Source organism: Coturnix japonica, chromosome 16 (genome assembly GCF_054131305.1).
Source record: "Coturnix japonica strain WE chromosome 16, WE-NBRP24, whole genome shotgun sequence".
NCBI lineage: Eukaryota > Metazoa > Chordata > Aves > Galliformes > Phasianidae > Coturnix > Coturnix japonica.
The window spans coordinates 14,398,789-14,421,423 of record NC_140678.1 but is presented as its reverse complement, the minus strand read 5'-3'; the positions used below and the strand labels follow the sequence as shown (position 1 = coordinate 14,421,423).

At 41.1% G+C, this 22,635-nt stretch overlaps 3 long non-coding RNA genes across 3 annotated transcripts; 2 read left to right on the top strand and 1 right to left on the bottom strand.

The window, feature by feature from the left end:
• Positions 1-7,390: 7,390 nt before the first annotated feature.
• Positions 7,391-8,958, bottom strand: LOC146758274 (uncharacterized). The gene is made up of 3 exons (XR_014934909.1): positions 8,312-8,958; positions 7,736-8,014; positions 7,391-7,422 (listed from the first exon to the last, which is right to left on the bottom strand). It is a non-coding gene; the product is annotated as an uncharacterized LOC146758274 (long non-coding RNA).
• A 785-nt stretch (positions 8,959-9,743) lies between these two features.
• On the top strand, positions 9,744-12,143 carry LOC146758273 (uncharacterized). Its single transcript, XR_014934955.1, has 4 exons — positions 9,744-9,862; positions 11,451-11,537; positions 11,660-11,776; positions 11,969-12,143. It is a non-coding gene; the product is annotated as an uncharacterized LOC146758273 (long non-coding RNA).
• Positions 12,144-17,077: 4,934 nt separating this feature from the next.
• Positions 17,078-19,950, top strand: LOC146758272 (uncharacterized). Its single transcript, XR_014934956.1, has 3 exons — positions 17,078-17,148; positions 17,611-17,757; positions 19,566-19,950. It is a non-coding gene; the product is annotated as an uncharacterized LOC146758272 (long non-coding RNA).
• The last annotated feature ends 2,685 nt before the right edge of the window (positions 19,951-22,635 follow it).

The window sequence follows — 22,635 nt, the reverse complement described above, 5'->3', positions numbered from 1 at the left end:
TTCCTCTGAAATCTCTCTCTGAAATCAGTTAATTCAAACACGGTTGGAGTTTTCGTAGCTGAAGCTGGATCCAGGTTTGGAAACAGCTGTGACTCCTTTCTCTTCCTGAGAAATGTAAGATCTGTGTCTCCCTTCCAGTGTTTGAAAAGACCTGAGGTGCAGTGAGAGGAGCCAGAGAGTGTTTCTTCTGCTGCGTTTTATTCCTCACAGAGTGAAAATAGTCACGTCTCAGAGGTGTGAGAATAATCCTATGAATTTTGTGACCAAAGCTTTTGTGAAGGCTTCTTTTTTACTCAGTGATGTTCCAAACACAGAGAAGTCTAAGTCTGTTACGCCCTTCAGACTTACAAGCCCAGCAAGCATACAAAAAACTTCTGCATAAGTGTTAAGAGCTTTATGCGTCAGCAAGCAAGCTTCCCATTCCTATTTGTGTACAGGTGCCTCATTACACTACTGACAGCTTTTCAGCCTAGAGGTCTGGCGTAGGTTTTGTGTTTCCAGAGAAAATAGCGTGTTGGTAATTTTATTAAGAGAGCCACGAGACAGATTTGGGAAGGGAGACGCACGATCCTCGCCCAAAAGGAAGGAGGCAGCAGTATTGCTGCCCATCAGTCCAAACGGTATCAGCATCTGTTGGTTCCAAATGTCCTTTCCCCACAAAAAAGGCAACACAAAAATCAACTTGGTCTCTCCTTACCATCACCCTCTTCAGGTACGTATCCAGGCTTATTCTTATAACAGAAGAACATCGAAGGCGCATTGAGAAAGCCAGCACGAGCTCTCTGCTCTGGGATAGGTGCTGGTTCATCAGCAATTATAGCACCATCAGATGGAGGATTGTCTGATGGCACAGTCGTCATCTCAGCTTTGGACAGAAATTGAGCCAAACGTGAAGACTGAATTACTTCAGAACAGCAACACTAACCCCACAGTGCCCTTATTTCTGAGCTGAGCTGTCTGCAGCAATGTGTACTACTGAATCACTGAGTAACTGTGAGGGTTTGACATCCCAGAAAACATTAACCAGCAACTGAAGAGGACTGGTTTCAAATTATTTGGGGGAAGTCTGTGCTTCTTACCAACTAACCTCAGTCTATTACCATGGTAGCTGTTACTGAAACTTTTACTGTTCAAGAAGTCATCCTTTAGTTGCATGCTCCTGAGACAACCAGAACACTGCTCTCAGTCTCTGAAATGTAACAGACAGGTGCATAACAAATATTATAGGTATTAGATATTTGAAACGCATGTAATTACACAACTGAACAACAGATACTAGCAGACTAGGTTGACATTGTGAGTTAGGATTCTGACAGGATCAACAGTTTTCATCGCTTGCTTCATTTTGGACTAGGCATACAGAACAGCTAAAGAAAAAGACATTTTTGAGTAATTCTGAGTGGTCTTTGGAGCATCTACTTGCTCAAGTTTAAAGGAGAATCGCTGAAGAGAAGCTCTGGTATTAGTTTTGCTTGGATTCCGGCAGGCAGTGCATTAGGAGGCAGCATGATTGTTTCTCACCAAACAGATTATACAGTCCCATTGACCTTCCTGCCTTTTTAGCAAAGACAGATCCACATTTCTCTTGTGCAGTATTACGGCTGGCTTTGAAACTTGCAGCACATTCAGTAAGAGAGGGCCATTACTGTGTTTCCCACATAGCTGGATTTGGGCTTTGGCATGAAACAGTGCCACAGTGTAGCTGTAAGCAACACCACGGCATCTCTCCAAACAAGCTGTAGAGCAAGAATGACTTTGTCAGCTACTGACAGATCTGAGGAGCATTCATCAATGATCTTCATTAGGCAGTGCTTTCTTTGAAGACAGGGTTTGTGCACTTCTTGTGCTTCTGCCAACACACCATCATTCACAAACTCATCTGCCTTTCTTTGCCAAAGCTAAGCGACAGTATTTAGATTAATGAGAATCAGCTGGAATGCAAGTAACAAAAAGCATTTGGGGTAATGCAAGCTAGGAACCAACCTCGGCAAGATTCCAGTGTGAACCACATTCTTCATAGCTTCAAATGCTAGGAAAGCATCATCAGTTTTGCCTTCAACTGCATCCAGCACTGCAAGTGCTATACGTGCCTCTTCTTCATAGGCTGCAACCTGAAAGACCTACAAGCAAAGCGAAAAACAAGTTATACCTAACGTACAAACTGATACTTGGAACAGCTGGTGCATGCCAACAGCCAGGAAGGAATCGGGTAGGAGAAAGTTAACGACATCGCTCATTTTCCTGTAAGACAAGAAAATACTTCTGGAAGAAAGTCGGTGCTCAGGGAGGTCAGTGTCATCCAAGCAGATACAGTTCTACAACTAAGAGAAGTTCTCAACAAATACTGTTTCCCCCTTCACCAGATACATTCTGATACTACCAAATCTCATCGTTAGCACAACCCAAAAGAAACCCAACAACAACAACTACAAAATAAATAAACAAACACAACAAAAAGCCCAAGCAATGTAAATGTGGCTCATTTCCAGCTGGGACAGACCTGCTTTCTTCAGCTTGTCAGGTATGATGCAATGTGTTGGTTCTAGGATAAAAGCAATGCTGATAACACACCAATGTTTATAGCTCCTGCTAAGCATGTTGTGCACAGACAAAGCTGTTCTCAGGAAAGGATCCAAGGAGTTGGGAAAGAACAGAATTAGGACACCTGGTTTACGCTGGCCAAAGGGGTGTTCTGTACAGTATGGCATGGTGCTTAGCCATCTTCTGGGTCTAACCACAGCCAAAAGCTTGTATATTGTCATATAACACCCTCTACTCTACTCTTAGATCAATCCATCTGCACCTGAACGTCCACATGATGGAAATGCTTGTAGAGAGGATCAGTCAGTTCAGGAACATTTTTGTTCTCCCTGATGGTTTCCAAGCTAATCAGAAGTTTCTTTGCCCAATGTATTCCTTCTGGTCACAGAACAATTTCAGACTAGCACCCTGTTGAAGAAAAGAAATAGAAGCTATCTCAACAAATCCAAATCAAGTGTTACCTTGTTTGGTTCTTACTGGTTTTTCCCCATGTGCCGGACTGTGTGCTCTGCTGATTCCCATTCCTGCCTGTTCATGCAGCAGGAACCAGTGTGCAGAAGTCTGGTATTTATAAGGCAGACTCTTCTAATGCAGTCTTCAAACAAGAATTTGCCAGCAGTTACTGTTAATTGTTTATTGCCTTCACCCAGGACTTGGAAAACCAAATCTAGAAGGAATTGCATTAGAAGACCATTAGTGGTCTAATGGAATAATCCATTAGTGGATTATTCCAGCTTGCAGTGCCCACATATTTGGGAAGCTTGCTTCATCACTTCATTCCTACCTTGGCAGTGAGTAGTTACAATTGCTTTATCTTTCTTGTGTAATCATAAATGTTTTAGAGCAAACAGCTGTGTCTTGTGTGCTTTCACAGTGCCAGTACGTGTGCTGGTGACCCACTTTGGAAGTCTGAAAGCAACTTTTAACTACAGCATAAGCTCTTAAAACTCAGAGGATCGAGGTGTACCAGCAATTTAATCTGGTGATATTATCCTCAGGATGATAGGAAAAAGACTGGACTAATGTGACACTGCCTGCTGTAAAACCAAGTTTCTGTAGAACTTCAAATACATTTATTAAAATCCCCTCTCCAAACCAGAAGCACATGATGTCTGTTCAGCCTTTTAATTTCACGTCTTGAAACAATCAAACCCAGCATGCCCCATAGTACCTCTGAGCATGTATTTCTGTGCTTCATGCTAATATGTTCCCAATGCAGCGTTTGCCCCCACACACTGTGTGCACACAGCCTCACCTGGCATAAACAGCTGTATGCGCACAGTGCTGCTGACTTCCCAGCACAGAATGCCCTACCACAAGGTCTAGCCTGGTTCCTTCCAAGCTGCTAAGAGCAGACATAAAACACGTGTTGTTTTAGTTTTGACCCTGTGTGTATAGTTATACAACTGAACACTTAGACAGCCAATAGGTAATGTAATGTAAATGTAAACACAGGGTATACAGATGCTTCATAGAAATGATTAATATGATAGAAGGATAAAGGGAAAATGCTCACCAACATTGAAGGTCCACAGTAAAGTCAAAAAAAAAAAAAAAAAAAAAATCACCAGAGGAAGAAATCCTGCCTTAGAGCTGGTCAGCCCTTACATGAGATGTGGGAGAGTTGGAGCCAAGCTCCACCCCTTCCAGTAGCACAGCTGAATTACCTTCACCTGTGCTCCTGCAGCTGACTCATTGCTTGCCTCAGGTGGTCAATCAGAAGTTCAGGCTGTGATCAGTAGTTTCCTATACACTTTGTTAAGGTCAAAATACACTTCAGAAAAGCTGGTAAAGCAATTGCTCTGCCAGTTGTCCTCCAACTTTGCTGTCACTCTAATTTGGCTGTTAAGATCTGCAAGCTCCACCACAAATTACACACCAACTTTGCTTTCTTTCAGAGCTCGTTTTTGAGCACCTGCCATGTGTTCAAGGGATGGACTTGTGCAGGGACTCTCCAGAACTGGTTGGGAACGCAGCTGTCTCAAGCAAACACAAAACAGTCCAAAACTTACCTGAGAACATCTGTCACAACTCCAAACTTGAGTTCCTCACAATGGTGATGTGTTGGTGTGTCTGGGAGGAGGTGACCCAAATTTACAAGGTGGGCATCTCTGTCCTTTTCCCAGCTGAAATGCGTTTGAGGATCCAGACAGCAAATATCTTCTCGTCTTGTTTGCATTATCACTTCTGTCTTCAGATTCGTTGTGCTGATTCCCTTAGTTGTCAGAGGGAGCGGGGTGTGACCAGGACTCAGCTGGGCTGTGATCAAACTGCATGTACAGCCTCAGAAACTGCTCAGGAAATGGTTAAAAGAGCCGCTTCTTCTTCCTTGAAACTTCTGGACTGCTGCAGCTTTGATTCTTTAGGGAAGAACAGACATAGCTGTGATTGTCAGGGTCTGTGTGGTTTGATTCTGGTTTCTGGGGCACGATGAAGTGCGTGGAGTGCAGGGTGATGGCACTCTAAGGACATTTCCATTTGGGTTGGATTTCCAGGTTGCTGTGTTCAGTTAGGGGAGTCGTGGCACTGAGGTCTGTGTGCAAGGTCTTGCAGGCAGGCTCAGACTATGCTGATGGCTGCAGTTGCTGTCACTGTGTGCTTGCAGCCAGCACCCTGCTGCCCAACTCATGTCACCCACGTGTTTCCCTGGCGTGTTGAAACAAGCAGGAAATCCTGAAACTTGGGAGTTTCAAAAGCAGCGTGATTTGTCTCCTCGGGCAAAGTCCTCAGCCAGAACTGCAGTAGAGACACCCCCTGGAGCCAGCAACTTGGGGTCGAAAGTACTGGATTGGAAGGGGTCAGTGCCAGGCACCCAGCTAACCTGTGGAGGTAACAATGTGCCTAGAACTAATTTGGCCCTGGACTTCCAGAGAGCCTACTTTGATTTTTTGCTGTTGCCTACTTGGAGGAATCTCACAGGCTAGAGTGCTCAAAGGTAAGGGGGCCATGAGAGCTGGGCAGCATTTAAATAGCGCTTCTTCGGAGCTCAGGATTGGTGCATCCCTAAGAGAAGGAAATAGGGAAGGGGGGTGTCCTGGAAATGGGTGATGCTGAGATGGTGAAGATGTTGAACACCTTCTTTACTTTGTTTTTCACTTCAGTGACTGCCCCTTGGGACTCCTGGGCCCTGGAGGGAAGAGAGAGAGCTTGAGAAATGGAGAGCTTCCCTCTGGGTGAGGAGGGGGTGATCTGAGAGCATCTGGTTGGGATCAGCATGCACAATCCATAGACTCTGATGGGATGCATCCACATGTGTGGAGGGAGCTGGCAGAGGTGATTGTCAAACTCTTTATCATCTTTGACAGGTCTTGGAGAAGTGCCTGAAAGCTGGAGGAGAGCCTGTGACACTGCAGTCTTCAGAAAGGGCAAGGAGGAGGATCCGGTAAACTGCAGGGCAGTCAGTCTCACCTCTCCCTGGAAAGGTGGTGGAACAGCTTGGTCTGGATGCCATCTCCAGGCAACTGGAAGGGAAGAAGTTTACCAGCAGTAGACAGCTTGGATTCACCGGGGAAATGTCATGCTCAGCCAACCCTGCAGCCTTCTGTGATGGCATCACCAACTGGGTAGATGTGGGGAGAGCAGTGGATGTCATCTACCTTGACTTCAGCAAGGCTTTTGATACTGTCTCACATGACATCCTGGTAACAAAGCTGAGAAAGTGTGGAATAGATGAGTGGATGGTAAGCTGGGCTGAGAACTGTCTGACTGGCCAAGCTCAGAGGGTTTTGATCACCAGCACAGCGTCCAGTTATAGACGTGTGTTCCCCGGGGTTTGTTGATGTGTCTGGTCTTGTTCAGTATCTTCACTGATGACCTTGATGAGGGGATAGTGTCCACGCTCAGTAAGTACACCTATGATACATAGCTGGGAGGAATGGCTGACACACCTGAAGTCTGTGCTGCCATTCAGCAAGACCTGGACAGACTGGAGAGCTGGGCACTAATAAACAAGAAGTGGTTTAACAAAAGCAAGTGCAGAGTCTTGAATCTTGGAAGGAATAGCAGCAATTATCAGTACAAGGGCATGCAATGTTGTGTGGGCACATGGGTGTGCAAAGGAAGAACAGTGCTGGGATGGGCTGTGGTGGGCCAAAGATGCATAGTGGACCGAAGATGGTAGATGCAACTCTGGACCAAAAGTCATGCAGCAGCTCATGGAGTGTCACTGGACAAATCAGGCTGTGCGCTCTTTGTGAATCTCTAATTGTGATGGTTTATTGATTGACTGCAATCAAACTACAAGTACTGAGTTGGGCAGCAACTGAAACACCGCGCACTGCAGCCGCTGCCTTGTGATGTTTCTCCTCTCAGTCTTTCAGCTGCAGCTTCTGCATCATCTCTGCAAGGCTGTTCATCGCTGCGGAGAACTGGAAAGAAAGGAAACGTAGAAGTAGAACAGAAACAATCTAGGGAGATCTCATGAAGAAATTCTGACCAGTAAACATCCAGAATGGCCCCGTGTGGAACAGCATGTTCCTTTCATTCAGGTCACTGACACTACTTCCCAGGACACACTGCCTATGCTCTGTCGTGGAAAGGCTGTTTCAAAGGTTGCAGTGCCCGACATGGCAAGCTTCTTTATCACAGCAAAACCTTCTGGCTGTTACCAACCACATCCTTCTCAAGCCAGAGGAAGGCGTCCAAGCTCCCCATGGCAGCTCTCACTGACAGTGTCATTTCCTCAAACACACAGCTGGCTGCTTTTCTATTCCATTGCTTCCCTCAGGATTTTACCATCTCTTTCATATCTGACAGATGGAGGCACTGAGACCAACAAGAGAATGTGTGTCTGTGTTCACCAAGGACTCACCTCTATATGTGCAGCTCTCTGAGAAGCCTTTTTCAATTTTCTTCTCCTTTCTTTTTGTCGTTGTCTTCTTTCTATAAAGCAAGAATACCAATGAATTCATTTTGTTAACAGCAAAACTGCAGAAACATGGGTGCTGTGAAAACAAATGGCAGTCCAATGACAAAGCAAATGGGACTAGGAAGCCTCTCAGACATTTCCAGGGGGACATACAGAAGACCACTGTGAAATTAACAGAAAGAGATGCATTTAGGTATTCTGGCACCTCACTGCCTTTGGACTTTGTAGCCTTCAACTCTTATCCCCTCTACAGAGCAGGAAAAAGCAAGCCCTAAGCAAACTCAATGTGTTGCACTTCACCAGGACGGTACCGCAGCACCTTCTTACCTCTTTGCTTGGAGCTCAGTGCTGGGGCAGGCCCAGGGTGTGCTGCTGGGGCCGGCACACTGTCTCTGTTCTGGCATCTGGCTCTTTTGGTAGCAGGCAACTGCGCTGCAGTCTGTTTCTCTTTGTCCAAACCCTTGCGTTTACACCCAGCCAGGGTCTTGGAGACAGAGCTGGGACCTGCTGTTACAGGAAGCCCTCCAGCCTGAAGATGAGCTTTCTCTGAAAGCACTTCCTGCACCACTTTCGCATAGATGTTTCCATTTGGCTCCAGGCATACATCTGTTATAATCAAGAAAGGAGAAGCAGTAAGATTTAAAGAGCGACCAACGCTAATTTCTGTAGCAAAATGGGCCACAATACTAGGAAATCTCATCTTGCGTGTTCACAGTAGCGGATCTTAGGATCTGAGCTGAAGGGTGGGTTTGCATTTCAAATCTGGACAGGGAAGGTAATTGTAAATCCCAGGGATGAAGACCTCACGCAAAACGCAGCAAAAGGAGTATGAAGAAAGAATGGACAGAAAGCCTAACTAGAAAGACATTGAATCAAACCCTGATGCCTGTTGTGCATCTGTACCTCTCCTGGGTGCCACGTCACAGGCTGCAGTCCTCCCCAGACTTTCCGCAAGGCTGCTCTTGGCTGGAAGACCACTTGTGTCAGCTTCTGGCAGAAAGGAACAAGCAATACTTGAAGAGCATCTCCTGGGAGGAAGATTTGAGCGCAGCCAACCACCAACTTCCACTCTTCAAGTGTAGTTCCTACCACTTGCCTTTTTGCTGCTACAGCATGGTGCCATTTCTGCAGTAAGCACAGATCTGCAGTGGACTTCCTTCACTCTTCCATCACACACACACCCCTTCATGCAGCCCTATTTAGAAATACCCACATTCTGGAAAATACAGACAAAAAAGAAACAGGCAGAAAAGCGGCACTAATACTTTGTCACTGGTGGGAATCTCCACAGAAAGTGCTGTGCTAAAGGTGTGAGGTTAAGGGATCATCACTATCAAGATAAAAGTCACAGCATGGAAGATTTAGCGATGACGTGCTGACTAGAAGGAAAAAACAACACTTACCTTGGAGCTTGTTCATTTTCCCTCCTATCATCGGATATCTTCTCATCATCTACGTAGCTCTGAGGTTGGCCAAAGCCTGTTGCCATGAGCTTTGCTAAACGCAACAGTGCTGTGGCTCAGAGGTATTACACCGGCACATAGCATAGAAGAACTCCATAACCCAAGTGTCATGGGAAGAAGAAAGGGGAACTGTTACAATTAATTACGTTCACTAAATTGATAATTGTAGGCTTCTTGTCACACACTACTGCCTACAGCAAAACAGCACAGATGTTGACAACTGTGATTTCTGCATACAAGCAACCACTCGAGGCTGAGCACTCTCTCCTGTCTCTTTGCCATTCCTAGAAAGACCCAGAAGAGCTCAGTGTTCTCTTGCTGTTAGTTTACATCCTCCAAGCACTTCCAAAGGCACGCTGCTCTGTAGAAAAAGCTGAGCTGCCCAGAAAGTTTGTGCAGGAAGAAGGCAGCAGTGTCAGTGCACGTCATCCTGGGGGATCTGAAAGCATTTGTGAAGAGAACAGGGAAAGAAGAGGGAAGAGAGCAAAACCAACAGGCACTAGCACTGCTGCCCACAGGGGGCGGGGCTTGAGGCAGGGCCTGTGCCAGAGGGGGGCCTGGCACAGTTAGGGCCAGCTCAGGGCCCAGAGCAGAGGGGGAGCAGGCAGAGGCAGGGCCTTGGGGCCCAGGATGGAGGAGGACCAGGCACAGCTGGGGCCAGCTCAGGGCCCAGAGCAGAGGGGGACCAGGCACAGCTGAGGCCACTGCAGGGCCCAGGTGAGAGGGGAACCCAGCACAGTCGGGGCTGCTTTGGGGCCCGGCACAGCCAGGGCCTATCCCCCTTTTTTGCACATATGAAATGCTCCCAGCTGTGCTGCACAGCAGAACATCTTTCAATGGAGATGAAAGCCTGTGAAATGAAAGAATCCTTTCTTATTTCTTTCACATTTGTGTTTGTTGACTGCAGTTCCAACCAGGTGGACTCGCAGTGTCTTGCAAGTGACACCTGGAAGCAGGTACAGACTGGAGACACAGCACCCTCAATGTCCAGGTGAGTAACAGCAGCCAAGGAGGCCTTTGGGCTCTGCAGGGTCCAAGTGTGGAGCATTACACACAGGAACAGCTGAGTATAAAGACAGTGGCAGAGCTGCAGAGCTTGCCATAGTAGAGAGCCACAGTGGCTCAGCTCATTTCCCACAGTAACACAGGAAATAAAAGCCATGAGGGAAATGCAGATGCCTTCTGCCCCCATCAGAGGGGAGGAATGAGCTGCACTTCCACAGAGACATTCATTCCTCTCACAGCCACTCACACCTCAGGTGTGGAGGGACGAGCTGGGGCTGCTGGTGGCAGCTGTGGAACACTGCCATCTGTGGTGCTCCATCCTGCCCTGGAGGGGCATGTAGAGCTGAGGACCTTTGTCACTGCACAAATGACTGCAAGCAAGATGTAGCAGAGGGAACATAAAGCATTTAATAACTTATCATACAAAGCGATGAGTAATAGAAATGACAGTATTTCCAACCAAATATCCCCCATCCTAGCAGTCATATCTGATCTCTACAATCCCACCCAAACAATTTCCCAGCCCCCTCCAATTCATCCTCACTATCCCACCCCTGAATTTCCCTCCCCCAATTCCCACACAGTAATTGCCCACACTAATTACCAGCATGCAGGGCATGGGGAACACCTGTTCCTTGTGTGCAGGCACCTGGAAAAAAAAGAAATGTCAGGGAACTGGGGGTCTGTAGCAGGTTGTGGAGGCTCTGCATAGAACATAACCCCAGACCACAACCCCATCAGCTGCTGGGGCAGCAGCATCCCTGTCATTGGGGGATGTTGCCAGTGGTGGATAGGGACACAGGGAGAAGCCACACCTTGGTGTAGCTCTGATCTGCTCATGTCCAGTCCGATCCTCTATAGCACTTTCCATCTTCTGTCCTTTGTTCTTAACCGTATCCTTCCTTCTCTTCTGCTCTTTTTCTTTCTTTTAGGTGTCTTACCTGTATCTGCTTTTCCCCTCTTCTGTTCTTTTACTGCTCTGGTCAGCATCCAGTGTCTGCACCACAACTCTAGGTTTTGGGATCGAGAAAGGTACACAGGGCATAGATTTGTACAAGAAAAGCTCTCTTGCTGTGCCCAACAGGTGACAAAAAGGGGCCCTCAGGACCACAAAGGCAGCTTGTTTCTCCAAAAAAAAATAAACTTAATTCTTTTCTTTATAAGAAGCATTAGAATCTTACAGAGAAGATGAAAATCATCTTCACTATGCTTTTAGACTGCGCATAGACTAGACCAAGATGTGTGGTGTTGCTTTGATACCTTATGAGGAGCACCGGTATCAGTGGATGAAGCTAACATTGTCTCAGAAGCACAATAATGGAGTACTTTTGTTTATAGTTGGCCTGAATGCAGTACAGGAGTGTGTTGCAGTAGTACTTGTTCTGAAATTCTAGGCTCTGACTAAGAAGTTTAGCAGGGTCCAAAGCACTTGTGAAAACAGTAAAATATTATTACTTCCTGTGTTAACAAATGAGTCTGTTACAATAGGATGATGAAAATAATGCTGCTTTAATGTGCTAATCATCAAACAGAGGATCTAGTCAGATTTCTAACTTCCAGCTCTTTAATTTTAGAGGTCTAGTTTGGAGCCTAGGGGACACATACAAGTTTGCCTGCGTATTAAACCCTTTACGGCACGGGAGAGAGCAAATGGGTCACAGGTAAGGCATTTATTTAATCATAAACAAAAAAACAACCCTTAAAGTATATATGTTTTCTTTCCTGTAAGATGACCTTTTAAAACTTTTTTCATGCCTGCATTACTTGTGCTTCCTTGTAATAGGGATGTGTTTCACTTGAGGACTCAACAAGCATTATACTGAAGTCCCCTAAGAGCTCATTGGGAAGAATGAGCGATAAAACTTTAGGACAGGCAACACAGAAGTTCACCTTTTCACAGGTAAATTAATTGTCTTTAAATGATTTTAAGTTATTTATGGAAAAAGTTGCTTGTCTTCTGTTACTTCATATAAAGCAAACAAGTTTTTCTTAACTGTCTTTAGAATTATCAACGTGTATCTGACTCCTTACAAGTACCTAAATATTGCTTAAACAAAATAAAGAGATTAACCAGCTTCTTGGTAACATTCAGGTGTTTGGACCTGAAGCAACTCAAGAAGAATTCTTTGAAGGTACTGTGAAGCAACCAGTGAAAGAGTTCTTAGAAGGATGTAATTGCCTTGTTTTTACGTATGGCGTTACAAATGCTGGGAAAACTTACACATTCCAAGGTATGAGCAGAAATGCTTTTTCCTTGAATTAATTTCTTAAAGTGAGAACTACTTCTAGAAGAGAGAGATGTTATGACTTCTTACCTAGTTACTCAACAGGCCTTGTACGTTGCCTTCTTTTGAATACTAGTAGCCTTGAAAAGTCGTCTTCTTCCATAACAAATATTACTAAATTTACAAGTGTGTAAGACAGCATACACTACAATAACTTTGGTTTTTGTTCCTACTATAAATGCGTGCATCTTAAATGCTGTTCTTTATTTGAAGGCAAAGTATGTCTGAGTTTGTTTGATTTATTGTAGGCAGAAATTAATAATTCTGAAACATTTGATCAAGGTATTTCAATCTTTTTTCAAATTTCTGATTTTAGTAATAACAGCAGCATAGAAGATTGTGTTCCCTGAGCTTTAGTAGTACAGAAATAATACATAAGTGTCCTTTCTGGCTGGGAGCAGTTGTTTTTTATGTTTAATATTGTCATAACAAATGAAACGATTGGGTTCACAGGAAACAAGTTCTCCTTATTTCTGTTATTTAGTGTTCTGTTACTATGTATTTCCAATAGTTCTATATGCGTGGAGCTGAAGACTTTCCCATAGTAATACCTTTTTAGGACTTAAATATTAAGAATCAACAGGGTAGTATGTTCAAAAATTATCTTTCTATGCACCTTCCATACAGCACTATAGAAATTCTTCTGCGTATTGTCCTCTCTTGTGTTCATGACTGACTTTAAAACACTGAAGCTTGCTTGGTATTTAGTGACAGTGGAAAAACTAAGGCGTGAAGTAGGCAAGATGTGGAGGTAGTTGTGTGCTCCAAGAAAAGGCAATGGGAAAGGAGCTGAGTTACTCTAACAGTTTTTATGAGACTTGTAGATATTTCTAAATAGGGTTTGTGGGACGAAGGGAATGTTGTAGCAGAGACATCACTCTGGTTGTTATTTCAGGGTTGTTTCAGAGCGGGAAGGGAGCCTGGTAAACAGTTGAAAATCTGCACGTCTGTTAAATGTGGGAGTTTGCTGTTATTTTTTCTTCTTAAGGCTAAGCTTATGCAGAATATTCTGGCTGTTTTAAAGTGATGCCCTGTAATGTCTAAGGAATGGGATGTGAGCTGTTGCTTAAAGCCAGTATTTTTCAGGGAACAGTCTAGTAACACTGCAAACATTGCTTCAGACTGTAACTGGCCTCTAAATTCTTTGTGTATACTTTGAGATTAGAATCAGTTATCTTTGTCTTCATTTATGTTTATATGTTGCTTACAATAGTAACCTGGCCCTTCTTTTGTGTATTGCTTACAGGGACAGAATATGATGTTGGTATTTTGCCAAGGACGATGGATATGTTGTTTAAAACTGTTGGAGGAAGGCTATACACAAAAATGGATCTGAAACCTATTCGGTGGAGAGATTACGTAAAACTGACTAATGACAAAGTGAGAGAAGAAATTGCTCTTAAAAATTCGTTGCTTCTTCTGACAAAAGAGGTAGGAAACTACTTCATAAAGAAATGATGAGTACATGCATCTTGTGATAGTTCAGTGTTATCCTTTCCATTCTGTAATGCAAGAGGGTTCTGTATTTACACACAGTTTTCTATTTGTCTTTCTGTTCCTGCTGAAAAAGAATGAAGCATCTTATTAGTGGTGTGCTACACCACACTGGGGTATTTTAGTTGTGGAGTATGTTAACTTGATCTTACTGATGAGGTGGTTAAGTGTGGACTTCACAGTGTGAAAGGCAGGTGGCAGTAAAATTCCTTCTGAATTATTTCAAGAGCACAGCTGAGTATGAAGTCTGGCTCCAATGATATTTAAGTATTTCGGGGAAAAACAACACCTGTCTTCTACATGAACCAAAGATGTGTAAAACTGTTCTAGGTTTAGTGAGTATGTGGAAAGAAAATGCAGTGAACAGCTATATGCTGATCTCATCCTACTCCATTAGAGAGTTAAGATGTGATCGTGCGATATAGGTGCCTCCTCTAGTTTCAAGACCCGTGTTCCTAGGTAAAATACTTGACCTTATAAGCTAAGTAGGTACAAGCTTTGCTGACTATACAAAGCCAGATCTGGGTGAGTGTCATGTAGATGAAAACTTCTATGTTAAAAGTTTTACTTCTAAGCATACTGTATCTGGTAGGTGAGATTACTCCTCTTCAGTAGATGAGAATTTCTTTCTACTTTTGTGCTCTATAAAAAAGCAACACAACCTGAAGCCTGGGAACTGAGTATACATCTATGAACATCATGAGATCTACATGTTGGGAGCTATTCTGTATTTTCTATGACCAAACTACTTAAAAATATTATATTTACAAAATTTAGTCATAACTTCATTTGTGTAACACTTTGATAGCCTGAGTTAAGAAATAATAAGCTGCTTATCTACATTAAGTGATCAAGTATTCTACCTTAACTTCCTTTTCTGAGAGTTGACCTAATAAGCCATAGGATATGGAAGTCCTGAATTAAGAAAATCCCAATAAGAAAAATATTTCAGGAGTCCAAGATTCATGAAGGGTAAAATGCAGATTATAAATGGGCTATTGAAAATCATCTTATTAAATAACTCCTTTTCCTGTTGGGGATTCTCTCCCTATTTGTTCTTTTTCTTTCTGAATCAGGAAGCTGAAATGCATCAGATCTTATAGTAAAGGAATTGTCAGAAATGAGTAGTAAGGTGAAACCAGTCAAAATGTGTAGCCAGGATTTTTGTGTTGGCACCTTGGAACTATACTGTATTGTTTTCTGGTAGAGCAATACAGCTGCTTTTAAAATAAATAAATAAATAAATAAATAAATAAATAAAAGCAACCAGTGGTGTATTGGTGCTGTACATCAATAATAAATCCTAAAGTCTCTGTTTTCTTTCGTAGGTAGACCATCACAACAGCACTAATGACAAATCCCCAGCTGATTCTAAGGGTATGTTTTATATTAAACAGTAGCAATTAGAAAAGCTTCTGTAAGGTCAACGACTGGCTTTATTGGCTAATGCTGATAATAAAAGGATTATTTAGCTTTTATTTGTAACAGAACGGAATAATGGGCAGGACATCTGGGCAGAAAACAGAAGGAATAAAATGGCTAGGAGACTACTGGGACATCTATTATAACCTGGTTTTATGAGGTGAAAGTAAAACAAAGAAAAAGAGTATGATTTGTGATAAGATCCCTAGTGGTTTTCCGACAGGCCTTTAGGGCACTTAAGAACTCACTAAATACTTTTTTTTCCCTAAAAAGTCAGAACGAAGTGTCCTTACTAGTTCAGTTCTCTATACTGTAAAGACTGAAGAGTTCTGAATATTTCTAACCCAACTATAGATGTTAGATTGGGTTTTGGAAGTGAAAAAGCAAGCTTTATAGCAGGCGTGTCTTTGCAAATGTGTAGGGCAAGCGTCTTGACTTCCAGATACTTGGTGTTTGTATGAGAGGTGGGGATTCTCTGTGTTTATGTTCTGGGAAAAGTTTTAAGCTGTAAGCTTAACTATTACTTATTTTTAAATGCAGCTAGTTTTACTGTCTCTACATTGACTTGTAATATTTTCTACTTTGCAGGTCCAGAAAATCTCTCAGAAGGATCAGACCAACTTAGCAGATTATCTATAGATGATTTTGTGAAGTTCTCTGGGTTTCATTTTTTGAGATTTACAATGAATGTTTTTATGATTTACTGGCTCCTTTATCAAATGACAGAAAAAAAAATGACACTTTGCCTTGCTCAAGACATCAAGGGATATTCTTACATAAAAGGTAACTAGAATACTTTGCAAACTGCCAAGCTTGTCATGGAATAGTGTAACATGTTTCTTCTGAGATAGAAAACTCTTAAATGTGTTCAGTGTAGCTCTAGAAGTGTCTGCTTGAATGTGAAGGCAACAAGCTACATGTACGTATCTGCATCTTCAACAGTATTCTCCTTATTCCTGTACTTTGCCCATAAAGCCTGTGTGAACTCCACTGCCTTCATCATCCTTGAAAATGAGAGCCATACAGTCGTTATAATGCAGACAAAATCCAGATAACCCATCCCCAATAAAAACTACAAGCTAAAACAAAAAACTTCTCAGATTGACTTCTGCACCAATGAATACAAACTTTCGGCTTCTGTAGTTTAAGAACTTAGCTTTTGTACTTTCAGTACTAAGGCTGCTTGCTTAATTTGGATGGAACATACTTTAGTATACTGGTAGGATAAACTGTTGTGCTATACTATACCTTGCCCTTTTCTGTGGGAGGAAGAATCTTAGTCTTATCTGCCATCAGCTTGTCGTATGTTTGAGGCAGAGTTAATGAAGTATGTTATTGTCTTAACTAAATGTTCTTAGTTTGTATACCTTATTTCTTGTTCACTTTCTCTTTTGCTAGCGAAGCTTGCAAAAATCACTTTTCCTTCTTTTGAAAGGTTTGCAGTGGGTTCAGATTTCTGATTCTAAAGAAGCTTTCAGACTTTTTAAACTGGGACAGAAACACCAGAGTTTTGCAAGCACAAAGCTAAATACTTGCTCCAGCTGAAGGTGGGAAACTTTCACTAACATTGGGTGTAACATAGTGTGGGGAAGAGGGATGAATGAAAATATTGTTTATGGCTTTTTTTCGGGGAAGAGGCTTTAAAAAGGCTTGATATCTAGTGTTCCATGTGATAATTTGTGACAGTTTGTGATTCTAGTGCTTTGAACTAGAAGGATTAGTCCTTCAAGCAGATAAGTGCATACAAAAGCTAAGTGTTTTATCAAAAACTCTCAACAAAATAACTAAGCCTTCTTCCATGTAAGTAATGGTGGTTCATGAGGGGGAAGAAAAGCAAAATAAACCAAGACGGAATGTCTCTTTAAAAGGTTTAATGCATCTAGTAGAATTATTGTTAATTGAATCTGGAATAAATCCAGCAGTGTTTTGAACAGATGTTACAGATTTTAGAAAATGTGTGTATTTCTGGCTATTGACCTTGCTTCATTTCTCCTTTTAGCCACAGTATATTTTCAATTAAGGTACTAAGAATTGAAGACCTTGAAATGCCACGAGTGACACGAGTCAATGAGTAAGTTCAGAGCTGAGTTCCCTTCTTCTTTTAGGATGAAATTGTCAGTTACTTTCAGTATTGATGTATTGATATTGGGCTACGGACACTAGGTTCCCTGATACAGCCTCCTGTATGAGTGGTGGTTCCCCATTTCCTGTCATTATGCAGTACTAAACCATCAAGTTGTAATGCTGTTCTATATCTTGTGCCCACTGTTCCACACAGTGTTCCTTTATCCTTCTCACTCAACTTCTGAACTAATGTAAATCCTCAGAAGGAAGAATATGGCAGAAAAATGGAAGCTGTGTTGGAAAAGAGTTTGGCAGGAAGTAGTGTGCAACTTCACTAGGAAAGCAACATTAAAAAGCATGAAAGGGTTCAAGAAATTGTTCCTCTAGGAGGAGTGGTTGTGTTGGAAATGATAAATAATCAATGTACATTCAAAGGCAAGAAAACTTAATTTTCCTTATCTGCCTTCAGATTATCACTGTGTGATCTTGCTGGTTCAGAAAGGAATACCAAGACGTGCAATGAAGGTGACAGACTGAAAGAGAGTGGAAATATCAATGCATCTCTCCTAACTCTAAGCAAGTGTATTAGTGCACTCAAGATCAGTCAGCAGTCAAAGTAAGTCCTTGTACAAACTGTAAACTAGTTGTAGATTTCAGATATCATGTACAATGTTTAAACTATTGTTTAAAATGCAGAGTACGAAACTATGTTATGAGTGAAAACTATCTGTAGGCTTCTGCAGATGTGTGAAGACTTAATGATCTAAGAAAGTGATCTATAAACTTGCCTTCTTTTTGTTGTTGTTTTTTGTTTGTTTGTTTGTTTTTTCAAATAAAACCATTCCAGTTCTAAATTTCTGAATGTGTTATCATAGACTTAAGCAAATTAGCGTTGTGGTTTTTTTGTTTTTTTTTTTCTGGCCTTGCCTTCTCAAACAAGTCCTGGGGCAGATTATAAAATTTGTTTTCACTATTTTCACTTTAAATGTGTGAAATGTTAGACCTTTTCCTCCTTTGTTAGTTAGTTGCATTTATCATTTAGTTCTGCTGTAACAGTTTTCCTCAGGGATATTGCTGTGCTTTGTCCTAGCCAAGAGACATGGTCAGAATATATATATTATATATATATAATTTGGAAAAGAAAAATTATATATAGATATATATAATTACATATATACATATAGATATATATAATTACATATATACATATATATATATATATTTTTCCAAACCTTGATGCAACTTCATCATTCTTTCTGATCTAGCTAACCAAATTCAGAGAGAAGAAAGCCTGCTTGCTACTTCTGTCTGAGGTTGTGCTCTAAATGAGTGCAGACAGAGCTTTCTGTATTTTAAACAATGTAGTATTTATTTACAGTCACAGCTGGATATAATTGCAGAATTCTCTGCTGATTCTCATTTGAAGGTGTCTTTCTGTCCCAAAGATTAGGTGAGCTCTGTGTTCATGAAATGCCACACTGTGCCTGGTAGCCTATTCAAATTCTGTTATGCTTAAAAGTAGATGAAAATAGGCCTTGCTACTGGATTAGTCTCTTATCTGTCTGTCCTTTCTAGGGAAGAAGGATTCCTTAAAATTAGCTGCTGCTTAAAGTGCTTTGATTTATTCAGAACTGTTTTATTTGTTGGTCCTGATCACTTGAAATTTTAACAATATGGGGGAAATGTAGTGATGACTTTGATAGTAATTTTCTTTAAAATAAGAACTCATTTACCACTCCTGCACTAAAGCTACTTATGGGTCACGTGTGTTGTGACAGGAGTGTAGCTATGTGAAGCTTTTAGCTCTGTTGGCAGAATTCAGTAGCTGTAAAGAGTCCAGCAGGTAACCTCACTAGAGAACAGTGTGTTTAGTCACGCTTTAGGAGTTCTCTCCTAATTTTCTGTACATCACCAGCTGTTTGATTCAGTGACTTAACCTTGGTTTAGGAAACACCAGAGATGTTGTGATAAGTATATGCTTCTTTATTTCCAAAGTATTTACTATTGTCCTTTCCTAGAGACAATATACTGAGAGAGTGGTTATCTCTGATTTTGTTGGGTACTGTTTTCTTAGAAGTAGATAGGTCAGTTTGCCAGATGTGGTAAGGGAAAGAGAAAGGTGAGAGAGAATTTAAGCTAACGTGAGGCTGTATGACCTATCTTAGGCTGGATGTTGAATGTACTTTTTGTTTTAAATGTTCTCGTGGGTTGTCTAAGAAGATAATGGCTGCATAGTAGCTGGAACAATCATACAACCTGTCTGCAAACTAGCAAAAAGATTAAATTCAAAACAACCCACAACTCAAAATGATTTAAAGACTAGTGCAGTTATTAATGTGTTGTCTTCCACTTGGATAGCTCTCACATTGAAATGAAGCTGTTAACTTCTGCTAATGGGATTTGTTGTGGTTTTTGTCTTCAAAGGGTGCAGCAGCACATACCGTTTCGTGAAAGTAAGTTAACACACTTTCTTCAGGGATTCTTCAGTGGAAAAGGGAAGATACACATGTTAGCAAACATCAGCCAGTGTGCTTCAACCTATGAAGAAACACTCAATGTGCTAAGATTCTCAGCTATTGCACAAAAAGTGAGTATGTTGTAGTCTATTTTGTTGATCAGTACTTATGATTTGCATTTAAAGAAAAAATTCTGTTCTTCTAAGAATATGAATCTATTTGTGTAGTATCTGTAGTGAATCTGGGTGTTTGTCTCCATACAGCAGTCAGGATTTTTAATTTAGTGTTTTAGTTGAGCTTAATTTTCCTACAGAGTTTTCTAAAAATCTCTACTGGGGTCTTTGTGTTTCTTTGGGGTGTGAGGGCAGAAGCATCTTCTGAGAATCTCATTCCTAAAAAGTATTCAACCTAACAAGAAGCCACTTGTTACATCTGGAGGAGATTTTATGCTATTTACTTAATTTTTCTCTCTTCTCAAAATATGATCCCATGTAGGAAAGCAAATCCAGCTACCCCATATGTTGCTGCTGTTGTAATTTTGAATATTGTCCAGTTCAAGTGTTGACAAAAGAAGTGGAGCAGTAAAGAGTTTGAAAAGCTGTGTTATGGCCATCAGATGCTTCAGTGGGAAAGTGGGGGTTAAGCGGAATAGGTAGGAGTGAGTGCTATGATATAACACTGAAGAAGTTAAGCTGTCAGATCAGTGCTACAGTCTTGATGGAAAACTTTGAAGTGCTGAGAGTTTGTGTTTGAAGCACAATTGATGGATGTGTGCCCTTGGATTGTGGCCTTATCTGAAAGAGGTTAAGTGTGAAAGTAGAGGGAGCAGCCTATGAGGGTGATGTGGCGCTGCAAGACAAAGAACTGAAAAGATGATGATCAGTTGCATTGAATGCAACTGGAAACTCAAAACATAAAAAAAGCAGAAATCTATGGCTGCATGAAGTGGCAGTTCTTGTACATTGTTTGCCTAGTGAAACTCTTGAGGTTAAAAGCAGGATTGGAGTCTGCAATAACTCTTTTGTAATTTCTTGAAAACTGGTTTAAGTAGTGACCAAACATCAAATACTATAAAATATATTAGCTGTTACTAGAATGCCACTTATCTTCCCCCCATATGAATCACTGTCATGTTGTATGTGAATTTGTGAGGTGGGTTTTGAAGCTGAAATTAAAAACTTCTTGTATGGCTGTCTTCATAGTGGCTATCCAGACTATGTGTAGAAATAACAGCTATTATGTAGTCAGCTATTCACCAGTTTTAACTGATTATAAATTACGTTTCAGGGTGGAGAACATAGCATAGTGCCTGACACCTGTGTTGATCCTGAGGGCATTCTTGATTCTGTGCATTATGATGTCATGGATATTAAAGAGCAAGCTGAGGCAGCACATAGTTCCATTGTATCCCTGGAGGACCCGAAGGAAGATACTGGCTGGTTTGAAAAGCAGCTGGAGAAAACTAACTTTGAACTGATGGAGACCAAAGAAGAGCTAACAGAGAAAAACACCAAACTACTTAAAACTGAAGAAGAGCTGATGCAGAAGAACAAAGGTGAGTTATGCGATGTGAAAGGTAGAAGACAGAAATAGTTCATTAATCTAAAAGAGAAATAACCAGTTTGAGTAGGAATTAGAGGAGATGTTCTACCTTTGGAACCATAGCCTGTAGATAAATGATAGTTTGTTCCTTGTGTATATTCAGGTTCAGCAATTCCACGGTTTTTGGTTATTTCTTTTCTTTTTTTTTTTTCCCCTCTCCTTTAAACTGCAACTAGCAGCTTTACGCTTTCGTAAGTATGGGGTTAAAAGTCTATATCTTGATTTTTACTTTTATATTGTAATCTCTACTCTTCTTTATGTCTTGTTGATGCAATGTTTTCATTCCAAGAAATATAGAAAACTTTTGAATCACTCCCAATAAGTGAAGACCACATGCAAATTAATTAATCTGTTCAAAAGCTACCTAAACATTAGAATATCTGGAAAAATTGATTACTTAATAAACTATCTATTGGCTACTTATGTAATACAACCTTTTCTGTGTGTTAAAGACTTTGAAATGCAGATGATTAAATTGGATGAGTCTGTTGAGCAAGTTAAAGAAGCAACTGAGGTAACTTTATCAAGATGTTGTGTAAAATTGTTTTAATTAATTAATTAATTAATACCAACTTGTGGTAGCTTAAAATGCTATTCCAGTAGGCTCAATTAATAGATTTCTTACCGAGCTTAGCTTAACTGAATTTGCCTTTAATGCATTGTGTAATTCAGCTACTTAACACTACATTAGAAACTGATGACTGAATTTTTTTTATTTTTTATTTCCAATCTCAATCAAGGTGCAGAAAGATGACATTATTACAGAGCTACAAGACTTAAAATCTCATTTAGAAGAAAAAGTAAAAGATTATGTGAGTTTTACACATCTCCATAGCCTTATACAAAAAAAGAAAAACACTAATTCTATGCTTGTAATCAACACATTTTTGGAAAACTGATTTTCTGTATGTAGCTGGTACTCGCTTGAAATTGTAAACAATTCAAATTTATCTGAAGGTAGTTGTTGTTAACACAAACAACAAAAATATCAGCGTGTTCCACTAACTCCTGCCTCACACTCCTACATCAGAGGAAGAGCAACAGTAAAAGTATGTTGAGTAGAGCTGGAAGTATGAGTATGAATGGTCAGGATATCTCCACGTTCTATGCAGTCCATAAAACTTTATCCTGACTAATGTACTGCAAGCTACTGAATATGTGAAGACTAGCTTGATTAAGTATGTGTGCATACCACTTCTGGTGGTTTTTGTTCATTTTTTGATGTTTGGTAGCCTGAAGTAGCTCTGAAAACATTTATAGTTAATTCTGTCACTCAGATCTCTAACCTTGTAAGCTTAGCAACTTGACCCTTCTTAGTCTTTGACTGTCTGCATCACTGCAACTTAGTATTTCCATGGTATTAAAGCTGACTGTGATGAGTAGTCATGTTCTCACCTATTACTTCTTCCAAGAACAAGGCTCCAACTCTATCTGTA